Source organism: Rhea americana, unplaced genomic scaffold (assembly GCF_003343005.1).
Source record: "Rhea americana isolate MKP2758 unplaced genomic scaffold, rheAme1 scaffold_50, whole genome shotgun sequence".
Classification (NCBI taxonomy): Eukaryota; Metazoa; Chordata; class Aves; order Rheiformes; family Rheidae; genus Rhea; species Rhea americana.
In genome coordinates this window covers 2,948,380-2,963,259 of record NW_028186646.1, presented here as the reverse complement: position 1 = coordinate 2,963,259, position 14,880 = coordinate 2,948,380, and the positions used below count along the sequence as shown (strand labels likewise).

Sequence of the window (14,880 nt, the reverse complement as noted above, 5' to 3'; positions counted from 1 at the left end):
AGCATCTGATTCTTCCCTCATAAAGTTGCAGATGATGAGTTAGAAACACCAGCTTTTCTCTGGTTCAGTCTCATCTGGGCTAGCATCCGTAACTGTGCTAGCTCATTAGACATGACTGACTGGCTTAAGTTAGAGCAGAAACAGAAATTCTGATTTAGACAAATCCTGATCAGCCTAATGTGCTACTGCTTTACTCATCATGCAAATGTTCTGCTCTCTGCAAAGGGACATACAACTCTCTTCATAGATGAAATGCTTACAAAAGTGGTGCATTTCTGGAAAGGTGCCCAGTTGCAGCATGCAACTGCAGTAATTACCTGCAGTAATCCTGTGCAATTTGCTGGAGTTACTCCACATTCACAAGTGAGGGATGTGAATCTTGTCCACTGAAAATTTAGGCATAAATACATAACAAATTAACCTTCAACTATGGCTTGCTAATTTTAATTGCTGAAAGCCTTGCTACCTCAAATGTAAACCCGTACAGTTTGCAACCATAGCTTTCTAGTCGCATACTCACTAAAGCAAGTTACTTCATGTTCAGGAAGTAAACGGCCACGATATCTTCCAAGCCGGCATCAGAGCTCAGCAGAAAGCATCTTCCAATGTTGCTTTACAGTGACATTGCATCAGTTCATAGGAAAGCGTATGACTGCATAGCAATCGATAAAATGCCATCCACCAGCCCTGCCTTTTCTCTGTCTACAGGCAGCTGTCATGGGGATTTCTCTCTTCTCTCTTTGACTGCTCAGTGATGGCCCAGATCTTGCCTGTGACAGGAGAAGAGGCTGGGAAGCAAATCTCAGGCACCTGCGCTCTGCTGAGGCATTACTCACAGATCCATATGCAGAGCATCATGCAAAGCAGTGGCCGTATGTGAAAGATGGCTTATTTAAATTTTAAAACCGAAAATGAAATAAGTCATTATCTAAATGAATTCTGGCAAGATTTATCTTTGGGTCTACTACTGGTTCTCAGCATGTGGGTAATGGCAAAGACAGTATTAATACTTCCAGTGAAGACACAGTACGATGCAAAGGCTGTAGGGGAAGGGGGAAGTGGAACCAGCAAGCGTGCATGGTTTGCAAGGAGCACCTAGGATTTAACCTCATGCACAATCGCTGAATCAGAGAAGAACTGAGAATATGTATGAAATTGATGGGACTTTTTTTCACAGCAAGGGAAAGAAATTTAATCTATGTTGCCTACATCCTGGGTGAATGCTCCATACATTGTATTGCTGGCTATGAGAGCTGCTTTCTCTTTGAGAAGAAAAAAAACATTTAATGATCTCCTTTTATAAGCATTTAGTCATCACCTTTCCCTGGACGATATTGAGGACTAGAGGGCAGCAAAGTGTGAGAAAAGTATAAAATTTTTAATTACACCTTTATATCACCTTAGTGCTGGTGCCTCCTCTTCTAGGTACCCAGGTGTTTTTAGCACTGAATAAAGTGCCTGGAGGTCTCACCTGCAGGCTGGAAACATCTTCGGGCTGCCAGTTATCTGGAAGCCAGTCACTACCATACTCAGTATTGTCACACCTCCTTTTTTTAGATGTAGACCTCAGATAATACTGTAATGAGCATGGCTGGAGGATGTTATGAGCATGAGGAATTTCCTATCTAATCCTACCCTTTTATTTAGAGCAGAACCTGAACAGTTTGAAGTACTTAACACACAGGACCATACTTGGAATTCAGATAATGAACCGTGGAATGGCTGCACACCATGTGAGCAGCTCCCCAGCAAGTCATCGGGGAAAATCTATCAGCCACGTAAAATGATTGGATTATCTCATGATATTTGAGGGCTGAGAAACAAATGATGTGCATGTGCTGCACCAGGGCTGTGCAAGCAAAGCTCCTGCCGTACAGATCACAGGTGCCAGTTTGCCTCCCCTCCTAGAGGGAATAAGGTTGTTAAAGGACTTTGTAACACTCTTGACAAGCAATTATGTCCAGTTTCATGACATTAAATGCATAGATGTGGCAGCTCAGATCTTGGACGCTGTCACAAATTGACATTAAATAAATTGTCCAGGACTCAGGGTTGGTAGAATAGTTGTTTTCTTTGGAAATAGCATGATGTTTTTCTCTGCAGACTTGATTGGAACAGCAACGCAGTTACTTCCTGTTATGAGGATTAATTGACCCACGCTCTTCCTTCAAGTCAGTAAAACTTAAACAGGGGCATAAAATCTGAGCATTAGTCAGTGATTTAGAAGCTAACCAAGGACATTTGGTTTCCAGCACATCTTAAACTACTGTATGACTGTGCTACCAAAATGTAACCATAATTAAATGACTACATATGAATATATTATGTGTATACAAACTACTTTAAAACAAAGTTGTTCTAGTCATTCAAATACAGAAAAAATAGGAAGTGGCAAGCATAGGTATGTAAATGCATTAAGGCTGAAGTCCACCCATTTTCCAGCTTAGTTCCTAAAGCAAAATTATTTAGCATCCCTCACTAATAAAACTGAAGGGAACATACACCTTCAATACAAGTACAATACATAAATCTCATAGCTAGAAAAATGTACCATGGAAAGAAACCCCATTTTTAAACTGAAACAATCCTTTAAAGAGATTTTAGTTTAGTTTCTTGTGATCTTAAAATCAAAACATGAACCTCAGGGTTACAAGCTGTACTCTTCTTGCACATTACTTGAGGTCACAAATGAAGATCTATATTAAATCCAGAGTGTTACAAACTAGTTCTTCAATACCCTGGATTCATATCCAGCTCCTATACTCCAAGTGAATAGACTTCTTGTGGTTTTGCTTCATCGTGTGCAATTTCAGCCTGCCTTAGCCACAGCAGTTTTCTTGCCTGGCTACGAAGGAGAGACGCTTGTGTACAACACTGGGTGGGGATGGCCGGGTCTCCTTCGGTTTCTGAATTCAGTTCAGTTCCCTGCTCCGAAGGGTAACATATCACACAGTGCAAACTTATCATGCATCACCTTAGATCCTGAGATTCTTTTTTTAATCTAAGATTCTTCTTCTTAGCATCTGAAATCACCAAAATCACCCCAAAAGAGTTAGAATGATAAAGTTATTTGTGAGTAATGGAATGGATGACCATTCAGAATGGATGGTCAAAACTCACGATGTTCCTAAAAAATACCAACCAGGTTAGTGACTGTTACCCACAGATGCAGTTACTTGTGTGGTAAGCAGGAGCAGCTTCTAAAGAAAGAAGAGAAGATGGGAGTGATGCAGCTGGAGTTAAAAAAATACATAGCAAAAACGTCTAGGATATGGAAAAACATAAGAACATAAGATGCTGGAGGAATAATTCTCACCCCCCAAAAAAATCTAATTTAAATCAGAGACAGTAGACAGTAATGTTTGGAGAGATGATAAGAAACATTACACTGGGAACTAGTCTTTCCTGAAATATTTAGGTTACTTTGATCTTCTATAGAATTATGAGGTTGCAAGTTAGACATAATTAATTTGCCCCTATTTCTAACCTTATAGTTATTATAACCTTCCTCACTTTCAGAAAGTTCTAAGAAAATATTGTGTCCGCTCTTCAAATTAGAATCAAGCAGCATAAATTGTACTCTGCACAGCACTCAGAAGTAGTTACAGTAAACTGGCCCAAAAATTTACCACATTCCCTTTTTCTTAATGTATACATACTAGCAAGATTACATTATATTACATTACATTATTATATCACAGTGCGGACATCACGGCCTGTGTATGATGCTTTCTACCTGCCTCCAGGCTCTCTCAGGGAGAATCACCTGAAAATGTGACTTGCTGGAAGTCCTGGAAGAATAAGCTATGGGTAAAACCAAACTTAGAACTAAATCTGTCTCCTAATGATATGATTTAGAGAGCATATGCTTTTATTCATTCAATGGTCATGGCAGTATACCCATAACATAAAGAAGACTATTCATATGAGTAAACACTCCTCTCTGTGAGTAAGGCTCACAAAATCTTGTCTGACATTTTAATATATATTGAATTAGTGACCTAACACTGAAACAATGAGAAGAGTGAAGCCGCGTGAGTCTCTCAGCAGGGGCAGGCATACCATGGCACATCCAGCAAACACTCCTGTAAGCTAGTCATAAATGCAAACTGTAAGAATAGAAAACAGCCAAAGCCAGGGCAGAAATAAAGCACTAAACATACCTGGGATAAGCTGCAGAAAGAACCAAATCTTGTAAGCCATGTCCAGCCTTTCAGGATGCCAAGGATTCGGGCAAAGAGACAAAGCTGTGCAAAGTTGGTTGTTTTACAGAAGCAGTCCACAAATGTCCCCGCCATGGAGGCTGTATGAATGAAAGACCTCTCCTGCCTGCAGGGCGGAAGGTCAGTGTTGGCTGGCTCAACCAGGAGAAGATGTCAGGCAGGTGGTCTCAGCCTACAGCTCCCCTGCTCCTCAAGGACCCCATCCAAGCTCCAACCCAGGGGCTGCTTTATGCCTTATCCCAATCCCAATATGCCTTATCCCTGAGGTTTGTGTTTGGCCCTGGATGAGCACAGAGAGCCCCCTTGGTTCACTTCAGAGGTGGAGAAGCATTAGCTGCTTGGACAGTGCAAACATGAACAAGTGCAGTCAGGGTTTCCAACCCTCATCTGTGTCCTTGCCCCAAAGTTTGGTGCTGTACCTTGTTCTGTAAGAAAAACACCATTTGGTTGTGTATGTTGGGCAGGAATTAATTTTGCCTGTGCCATAAGCTGTGCTACAGCCCTGGAAGGACTACAGCGCGATCTCGACACCCTACTATCAGGGGAAAGTTGGTGAGGAAACAGTCCAGAAAGACGCATCAAAACCTCTTTTTGACAAATATAGTTCCTCTGCAGCCTGTGGCTTTGTTTAGTCTTTCTGGGTGTTTATAATATTTTAGCATCTCCTCCATTAAAAACTAGCTTTTTTAATATCATAAGTTTATCTTGTTTCTATTTTTACAGTGCATGATGTCTCTACATGCTACAATCCTCTAGCTAGGCTTCCATCCAGGATAATTAACTGTGCATTAATTATGTTATGCGCTGGTTGGAATTTGTCATTTGATTTCCATACATTCTCAGGACTTTATGGCCAAACTGCCCATTTGGTTCTGAAAATATAATAGCATAGAAGACACCAGGAAGGTCAACAACGGCTTTGCTGCTACTTTGGTGTGGAGATGTGTGGACATACATCCACAGCATCAAACGATCAGCTGAAAGTTATGTCTTCCTGAACTCCCAAGTCAGCTGACATGTCTTTCAGGTCCATACAGGCATCCTAATGTGCAGCCATGCCCAAGGAAACGAGTCCTGCTTCATGCTCTGGGTGTGAGTACGTTTCTGATTCCTACCATACACATGAGCCCTTGGCTCCTGTTGGGGTGAGCTGTAGTATGAAACCCTGACTTCAACTGTTAATAGTATTGATAACTGACTTTGGTCCCACTGTATGTTGCAGTCCTCTAACCTATCACCTGCCAGAGAGAAAACACTGTGGTCAGCACCTCACTGAAATGAGGCACAACAACTCTGGGACTACTCAGTAGAGAAAAGGCCTAACCCTCTTTTGCTAGCAAGGCTCCCAGGCACTTCAGTGCATTTGTACTGAGCTCTGTGAAACACCCGTACCATAGCAGAGATCCTCATTGCACGAAGCAGTTGCCCAGCTTTTTTTACTTCTCATTTACCAAGTAATACTGAACAAGATTTCTAGCTTTCTGCAGAATTACTCATCTGTGCATGTTAAGGAAATGTAGCTCCATCCTCAAGGGGAGCAGAGAAAAATAATAGTGATGGGCTGTGGATCAGTCAGTAGAGAAGAGGAGGGTGTGTTTTGTTTTCAAAGTGAGCCATGGAGCAGATCGCACTTTCCAAGGTGGCCATGTGGGTTGAGAGTTGCAAAGGGATCTCAGGGCATCAAGCAACATTTCACTTCCATTTCTGGATGCATCAGAAATCCAGCCCAGTAAATAAAGGCTTTTGTGGTGTGCCAGGTATCCTGACTGAAGAACTGAAGCATGCAGAAAATAAAAACCCTGGTTAAATGATGCTTTCCTAGCATTCAGAAGGGTTTCATTCAGAGTTCAAGCTAAGTGTAGGATGATCTTGTACCTAAAATATTCTGAAAAGATTCAGTCAAATCCTGGCTCTTTTGCAAGGAGCTGCAGGAATACATTTGTAATCTTGTGGGAGACAGTGCTGAAGGCCATATATGTAGATAAAGAGAGGCTCAAGAGAAAAGATTTTTTTTTTGATTTATCCCTGCTGGCTTAGGCACATATCTTAACCCTTCTAGAGAGCTTGCAAGCGTTAGCCCACATAAGCACAGTGCAGTATCTTCATCCATACACCAAAGACTTCCCTGTCTTTCATCAGTTCCTGCTTCCTTGCTGCTTATATGCAAAATATATCTGTGCAAACAAACAGAGATGAAGCAGAATCCCCCAAACTCACAGCCATTTCCTAAAGATAGCTGGGCCAAAGTACCAGACTGCAGTCCTGGAAGATATTAGATTTATGGCCCAGGGATTTCAGTTGCTTAAGGGAGTTCTCTCAGCACTGTCCTCATCAGCCTCTGGCTCCCGGCTGTGTGCAGGAGGAGTGTCATCACTGAAGCACGCGTGCACGCAAGCATGCACATAGGCAGTGCAGGGTTACGCTTGCACTGCAGCAGCAGAAGTGGTCGGGGTAGGTACCTGGTGGAAGGAGGGAAAGAGAACAGAGAGCTTCATAAGGCAGGAGGGCCGAGAAATCAGTGCTGCTCACTCTAGGCTGGAAACAGAAAGTGAAGTAAAAGTAATGGGACAAATATGTCTCTTATATCCCCTTCATAAGTTGCAGCAAAAGGGAACAGCCCTTAAATCTAGAGGAAAAAGTCACATTTCATTGGCCATCTTATCCTGTACTTCCTCTGAGACTGCAGACATTGTAATGGGGCAGGACACCTCAATGGACCAAAGAGAGTCCTCATAGAGTCTGTAAGAAATAAGAGTTATTTGTAAAAATCATCTGAATTTAAATAACAGTTGCACGGGAGAATTCCACCATGGGTCACCTTCCTGTAGTCAGGAACTCTGTACTTGAAAACTAGTTACAGTTCCAGCTCCATTGCCACTTTATTTGTGATGCTGAGTAAAGTGTTTAATTGCTCTATGCCTCAGATTTCCATCTAGAAATAATTGTATTTCTTTTCCCTCATCTTTTATTTGGCTTTGACTTATAATTTGTGTTCAAAATGTACTACTCAGAATGTGTACTGGAAAGTTAGGAAATTAATGCTGTATTAAAATTGTCTTGTTTTTGCCTCATGAACTTCCATTTTGGACACTCCCTGAGGCATGAGTAAGTGATCCAGCAATTAAATTCTGTGGCATAATGTAGATAGGGGACAGAATTAAGGCTGCACAGCTAATCATTCCTTTCCTCCATCTCAAATGCTTGACTTTGGAGCCTAAATATAATTCTTTTAATGTATTGATAAATGTCACTTTCTATGTAATTTTAAATAAAGAGGTAAAAAATCAATTATTTTATATCTAATAATAATGTTCTTTTATTCTGCATTCGTTATAAAATATTACCAGAAAGAATATGCTGAATACTCAGCATTGCCACCATCTCTACCAACATCTACCTCTCCTAACCTCTTGTGGCACTAGCTGGCACTGATAGAAAGCTGTTGTATTGGGTCTTGCTGGCGGGGTGAGGAATTGTTCACCAGGAGACAGGACGAAGAAAAGAGGACAATAAGGAGACAGGAAGAAGAAAAGAGGACAATATTTCTTTTCATTTCCACAACAACTATTTAGAGTTGCTCATCAAACTTGCAAGGCCCTCAAATAACAGCTAAGGCCACTGCAGGCCTCCCTAGCCTGCTGACGGGAGGCCCTGCGATGCTCTTGGCGGGGCAGAGTGTCCTGTCTCTCGGTCTGCTGCCAGCACTCCCAGCCCTGCTGCATTGCAGTAGACATGCTGTGGGGCCCCGAAACAGTTACGCTGGGTTAGTTTGGAAATCCACTGCTAAATTTTTCTAGGGAAAACCTGAAAGGACAGAAGAGAAACTGCCGTTTTTCAATGTTCATTACTCAGCAAAACCTGGATACATTTTTATAGGAAAATAAAATGCATTTTCGTAGCTCCAGAGACTTCTGCAGTGTTCCAGAGGGCCACTGCAAACACTAGCAATACAGAACTTCTCAATAACAGAAAGTATTAGGTAACCAAAATGAAGAGTCTGGCACTGACAGTAACAGTAACGAAGCCGTCAGAGACCCATCCGTGCGGGTGTTGCTGTAATCAGCCCTGGGTCGGAATGGGATGGGTGCGTTTCGCTGCGCTTTTGTGTCTTCGTGCGAGCCTCGAGGCTCGCTGGGGGCCCGTGCGCTGGTGGGTGCTCCCTTGGTGCGTGTCAGGAGAGCTGTGGGAACCAGAATGCTGTGAAGTGGTGCATGCCTACGCCTCTTCCCCAGGGAGTGCTGGCAGCTTTTGCTGCAATGGGAAAGAAAATGCTCATGACTCTGCAAAATGCAGGTCAGTAGGATTATGGGTGTTTTTTCTGATTTATTTTGCTTCCATTTGGTACTAAACAATTGTATAAGAAAGCCCTTGTACAGCAAATGTCTACCCTGCCTGTGTTGTTTGATTGCCTGGCAACAGGCAGAGATCACCTCTTGGTATCAAAAAGCAAGAAGATCTAGAGGGATTGAAAAACCTGCTGGTAATACTGTCTGGTGAAGAAAGTGTCACTGCCCAGGAGATTATAGCAATCACATAGTGACCAAACTCCTGGAAAGTAGAAGAGCAACCGTGTTTACTGTGCTATATGTCAAGACAAACCAAAAGACGAAAACAGGTTTGTTTTCATGGTAGCGGGGTAAAATTTAGTTGAATTTGTTTAGCAAGGGCCTGGTCCTGAAAATGCTGGGCTACTATTGATGGAGTAGCTCACAAAAACAGGTCCCAGGAAAAGACACACCAAGATAGACAGCACACATGAAGCAAGAAAGAAGGAATGAATTAGCAGATGGCCCCAACTCAGGCCTTTCACCACAGCAGTCCATGGCCTGAGCAGGGACCTATATGGAGGGTGCATCTAGGATGAGTCTTGTTTATCCACAATTAAAACAAATGCAGTAGCAATTTCTGAAGAACTAATTAGAGAAAGACAACAAGAAGCAAACAGAATGAGCATAGTGGACCATTTAGCATCATTCAGATCTCAGGTTCAAGAAACACAGAACTACCATCTTCCATAATACACTAGTTAATTCAAACAGCTCGAAGTGTTAGGGTAATATTTTTGAGGCATCACACCTCATTCTTGTGTTCAGATTTTTTTAAAGGTATTTGGAAGTAAGACACTTCAAGATAATTTCATTCTTCCAACTTCCTTTATGACTCTTATATGTAAAAATGTGGCCTTCCATGTTTTACCCAGTTAGTAAAACCCAAATCATCTGAGTTCCCCAGTTTATCAGCTCTGCCTTGACAACTACCTATAGACTGTCCATGAGACTTCTTTGTGATGAGAGACAGATAAATGGTTTGACAAATCCCAGAAGATACTAATATCACAAGAAGTCCCCTCTAATGAAAACTCACCAGTGTGAATGGAAATACTCTTAAATAGTCTCCCCTAGCTAGTGCTTTCTGCAGACATTTACGTTTTTGCCTGGTGGTTCTGGTTCCCTGTTCTGGTAAGGTGAAATGAAGCAGCTTGCAGTGTCTGGGAGGGAATACGTGCCAAGGAAGTTCGAGCAGAGCGGCCCGGTGCCAGCACGCAGCAGATGGCCGTGGCTCGGAGGGTGCCCAGAGCGCGCTGCTGCCTGACTGCAGGCACGTGGGGGAAGTTAGAGCAGCCCCAAGGCTGCTATGATAGATGCCTACAAACAAGTGCAGAAAGCTTATCCTTGTTCCTGTGTTCAGGGCAATGATGCAAATTTAGGTGTGACTGCAAACAATATGTATCAATCCCAAATCCCACAGGGAAAATCTTTACACTAGCACACACCTGAAACAGAAACAATATTGGGCTCATTGGATGCCAGTGGGGTTGAACACTGACATGAGTGTTAAGTTAGAAGTCCTCCTATCAGATGCCTTGCAGGGAGAACGACTGGTGCCATGTAGGAGGCAAAGAAATGGAGACCCAGAGGAGCCCAGGTCGTTTGTCTGGCCAATTCCCTGCTTGCCTCCTTCTCTGGGGCTGCTCAGGCAGGCAGGGAGCAGGCAGGATGAATTTTTTGGGGAATCTCATTTCATCCCAAGTCTTTCAGTAATGTCTCTGACGCCCGTCTGTATCCCATCTTTCCTGTGTATCAAGATAGGCTTCTTCCAAAGGAGGCAACCACACATCCACACACTATCATCTGATGGGGATATAGGCATTATGGAAGACCTTCCATGTTGTAAGGCTGAGCATGGAGCCTTCAGTGTTTTTCAAAGAGACCCTGTGCCACTGAGTTAGGCAGGATGCTGTGGCAGTAAACACAGAAGATTTTGCGTCAAAAATGGTCACTCCTGTCTATCGCCTGCTTCCCCATTACCCGGCAGTGAAGTGCAGTCCCAAACAACCCAGAGGATGCTGGAGCATGTAGGGGGGAGGCAAGGTGGTGGCTTATAGCTCTGACCTCAAATCTTCACAGAGCTGACAAGGTAGAAGAGGGGAAACAAACCTCTTAAACATATGTCCAAAGCTGTTTGCTAGATATTTCTTCTGAGTTTCACTTAGGAAACATTCCCTTGTACAGGCATTTGAGTTCTGTCCCAGTTTGGTGCAAGACAGAAGGAGACTTCATTGCATTTGTTGTTGACACCACACTTGGCCCCTTCAGAGTGGGCGCTTCTGCTAGGGCTGAAGGTGCCTGCAATATTTTTCTCTAGCAGAGAAATTGCTAGATTGCTTTAAAAAAAATCAAATAAATAGGCAGAGAAAATCTTGCTAAAAACCCAGGCATGCAGAGCTGCATGCCAGCTTTAGGCAGGTGCAGCTCCCCTGCAGGGATCAGGCTCTGCTAAACACCAGGCTGCGGGGCAGCGTGTCTGTGCCAGCTGAGCGGGCGCTGTGCAAACCAGCGTGGGGACAACCACACACCTGCCTGCGAGTTGGAGGTAAGACCATACTCCCATGTATTTATATACAACCCCAAAGGCTCTGAGCCCCCACTAAGGAAAAAAAAAAAGCTGGAGAAAAAGCCACAAGGTGTTTGGGAGAAATCTCTTCTCCTGGTCTCCCGAATGAAGAGGCTTTGAGCGACTGAAAAAAAGAAAGTGCTTGGTTCTGTATTTTGCCATGACTTCACTAGGACCCAGATAGCTCTTCCTCATGAAACATAAGCAATAGGCTGTCAGTGGGTCAACAAGCTGCACTCAGAATTGGTTGACCGTGGCCATAGCAAAGGACATAGTAAACTCAGATATTGGATTATTTGCGAATTGCAGCAGTGAAGCTATCTAACCTTTCAGCAGCTCTTTTAAGTGATATTATTATTAGCCCTTGTTCAGAGGATGGCAGGCAGGCAGCCAGCAAAGCACTTAGAGTTTACCATCATCCATCTGCTCCTCTATAGATTTGAAGACTGTAGAAATTTTCCTTTTTAGGACTTACTTTGAATATGATTAGTGGGCCACTTGCCACATTGCTATACAAGCACGTCTGTGTGCTTTAGGCAGAGGTATGTGACAGGTATTTTATCAATGAGGAACTCCTGATTGAACAGTATTTCCGTTCATTCGTCTGCTTGTTTATTTGTGTAGTAAAACTATGCTCAGGGTTCTCAAAAGCGTGTATCACAATAACAGACACTTCGCGCTGCTTTAAGGGGGTTTTGCAATTGTATATACACAACCTTCTAGCTGTCAAGGCAGTTCAAATTTAAAGGCCTTATTTTTAAATATATGAATAATGTGGGCTTCTATAAATTTTTGTAATTGTAATTACACAAATACTTACCAGAGTAATGCCTGGGATGGTAGGTAGATGCTAGTCAGGGACTGATACAATGCCAGAACAAGAAGTTAGCCCCATCCTAAAACTTACACAGTCTAAGTGGTGATTTTATGCTGCTTTTTCTGTGATTCTTCAAAATGTAGCCTGCCTAGTGCTGAACCTGACAGAGCTAATTCTAGAACTGAGGCATAATATGCTAATATTAATAGGAGAATGGGAGTACTGAAGGCAAGTACTGACAACTTAGAAAGGTGATCAGCAGCAGAACTCGGTTTATGGGGAGGGTCTGTATAAAGTCAAGTCTTGCCTGAATTCCTTCGGTGTTCCACAATCACATTTCATAAATACAGACAAGATCAAAGCTGTAATTATATAAAATTATGCTAACTTACAAGTACCACTGGAAAAGATGTAACAGATAAACTCCCCAGGCTGCCAGGCCGTATTTCCTTTTGAGACAAGACAATAAAGACACTTAAGAGCCCGGGAAGAATTAGGGATGTGGGCAGGCACGGAGGCTGGGAGCCTCGTGGTCAGGGCACACAGGTTGTGCAATATCACCGCTCTTTCCCAGGCTCCGGCAGAGCCCCGCGGTGCCTGTGCTGCACTGCTGCTCCCAGCTTCCAAAAGATGCAGTACCAGAAACTGTCATTTTTCATTTGCTGATAAGCTTGGGAAGGGAGTGGAAAAATAACACCTTCTTGGAAGTCTACAATACACCTAGCCATTCCTCTGAGGAGATCTCTATGCCAGAAAGCTAGAATTGCTCTCTCCAAGAGGCAACCTGAACCACTATATAAACATTTCCTATTCACCATCTAGCCTATTGCATTGTGCACTGATTGCCGTAGCACCTTACCTGCTCCTTGGCTTCTGAACGCAACCACTCCTCGTGCTGCAGAAAGCTGGGTGAGGAGACAGCTCCCGCTCCAAGCAGGTGCACTGTTTCCCGGGCTGCGGCTTCCTTCAGTGGCCAGCACAAGGGCAGGATTTCTTGGGTGCGTCCTCTTATCAGAGAGACTGGGCAGATCGTTTCCATGAAATCCAAATCCTTAGGCTGCAAATAAGCCAACTCTCCCATGAAATGCATAGATGGAGGAGGAGGAGAGGAAGCGGTGCCTGCCTAAAGCTCCTGTTTATTTTTGTCTCAGGCTCAGGGATGATTATTACAGAGTCATTAGTGCTTGCGGGAAGATAAGGGCAGAGCGAGCTGACAAGGTCAGGACTGCGTGTGGGAATAAGCCACGGCGGAGGTGGCTGCTCCCATCAGACTGGCTCAGGGTCACGTGAAGTGCTTGGCTTTTTGAAGCATTTCCCGTGTATCTCAAAACGCGCTTAGACGGCAATCTCCCCCCGGCTGTGACCTTTCCCAAGCACATTTTGGATGAGTGTCTGGTGACTTAACGCACCACCAAAACCTTTGAAGATCCCTTTTGTGAGTATTTCGCAGGCAAAGTGTGGCGCATAGTATTTCCTCGCAGCTTTTGTGAAACTTGAGTTGGCACGGGCCGCGGGTTTCAAACAACCCGGGAGCGGAGATCTACGTTCTGCAGGCAGCTGTGCTGACCTGTTTGTGTGGCGTTGGTACACGCACAGGCCAGTGTGTGAGGAAGACAGTACTTAAAAAAAATAAATGAGAGACTATAGCTTTGGAAGCACTGAAGCATGCGTTTAACTCCTATAGACTTCAGTGGGCTGTGAGCACCTACTGAACAGGGCTTCTGACTGGAGTAAATACACTCAGATTCAACTCGGGCAGAGAAATAACAACCTCTTTCAGCTTCAGAAAATACGTCTCGTGGCTCACTAAAGGCTGGATCTTCCCCGAGGCGCCTCTCAACACCTGCAGCCTGTACGATCCCTTTCTCCCACACAAACACAGTAAGATCTGTCAGAGCAATTGCCCTTTCCTTGAATTTAAATGCGTTTTTACCGGAAAGCATCCGAACTGTGACATCGGAACCATGGTAGGGCCCTTCTCAACAGGGTTTCCCATCCCTCCCTCCCGCTATTGCTCTCGTTGGCAGCAGACCTCCTGGGCATCACGCCTCCTGCAAGGCCCCGAGAAGCTGAGTCCCACCAGCCAGTCACCGCTGTCCCCAGTACAGCGGGAATTTATGAGTATTTAGAAGCAGCAGTCATTATTTTCCTTTGCATCCTTTGTGTATGGAGAAGGTGTAAGGAAAATGGGTAAAAGCTTTCAGAAGCGAGTGGTGCTGGATTCCTTGAGAGAGGCACATTTCTGCTTTCTTTCTTTCTTTCTTTCTTTCTTTCTTTCCCCCCCCCCCCCAAAAAAAAAAAAAAAAAAAAGTACGGAGCAAGTAGAGTTTTCAAATGAGGCTTCTTTGAAGGCTTCTCCCTTTAGTCGTCCAGGCACCCCGATCATTTTTTGAGAATTTAGGACATGGAGCTCAGGCAACCTGCTCCTTCTTTTCATCAGGCTGAAAGAACATGAGGAATTGGCGGGGGGTGGGGGGTGGGAGAAAGAAATTTTTGCACAGAAAAATGCCAGTTAGCAACTATGCTTCAGAAAACAGCAGAATATAACAAGAAATAAAAACCTTCTTTACAAAGAAAATTGCTTTCGCTATATCCACGAGAAAGTTGTTGAAATAGTTCTAATTTTGTTTTTAATGCCAGAAAGGTTTGGCATTATTAAAGAACAGGAACTGAAGGTTAGAAAGCAAACTGAAGATATTTGGGATTCAGACTTACAGTTACTTTGAGAAAGCATTATTTTCAGGTGTTATTTTTTTCAAATGGGCTTTGTGTGAGCCAAGGCAGATATCGAAAAGGAGCATCGATCATATGAATAGTTTCTTTATTAAATTATTTAGCGCTCATGAAAGGTGTCAGAAGGAGAACCTTAGGGATTCAGGTCTTTATTTACAAAACCTCCCTAGAACAAGACGTGGCAGATCTAAGAAGCGGCTTTTCCAGGAGGCT

At 43.5% G+C, this 14,880-nt stretch overlaps 1 long non-coding RNA gene across 2 annotated transcripts; it reads right to left on the bottom strand.

The window, feature by feature from the left end:
- Nucleotides 1-1,357: 1,357 nt before the first annotated feature.
- Nucleotides 1,358-13,162, bottom strand: LOC146588617 (uncharacterized). Of its 2 annotated transcripts, XR_014897394.1 has the most exons (5): nucleotides 12,794-13,162; nucleotides 5,616-6,682; nucleotides 4,164-4,329; nucleotides 3,143-3,200; nucleotides 1,358-3,023 (listed from the first exon to the last, which is right to left on the bottom strand). It is a non-coding gene; the product is annotated as an uncharacterized LOC146588617 (long non-coding RNA). The 2 variants fall into 2 exon arrangements; XR_014897393.1 differs by having other exon boundaries at nucleotides 4,164-6,682.
- Nucleotides 13,163-14,880: the final 1,718 nt, after the last annotated feature.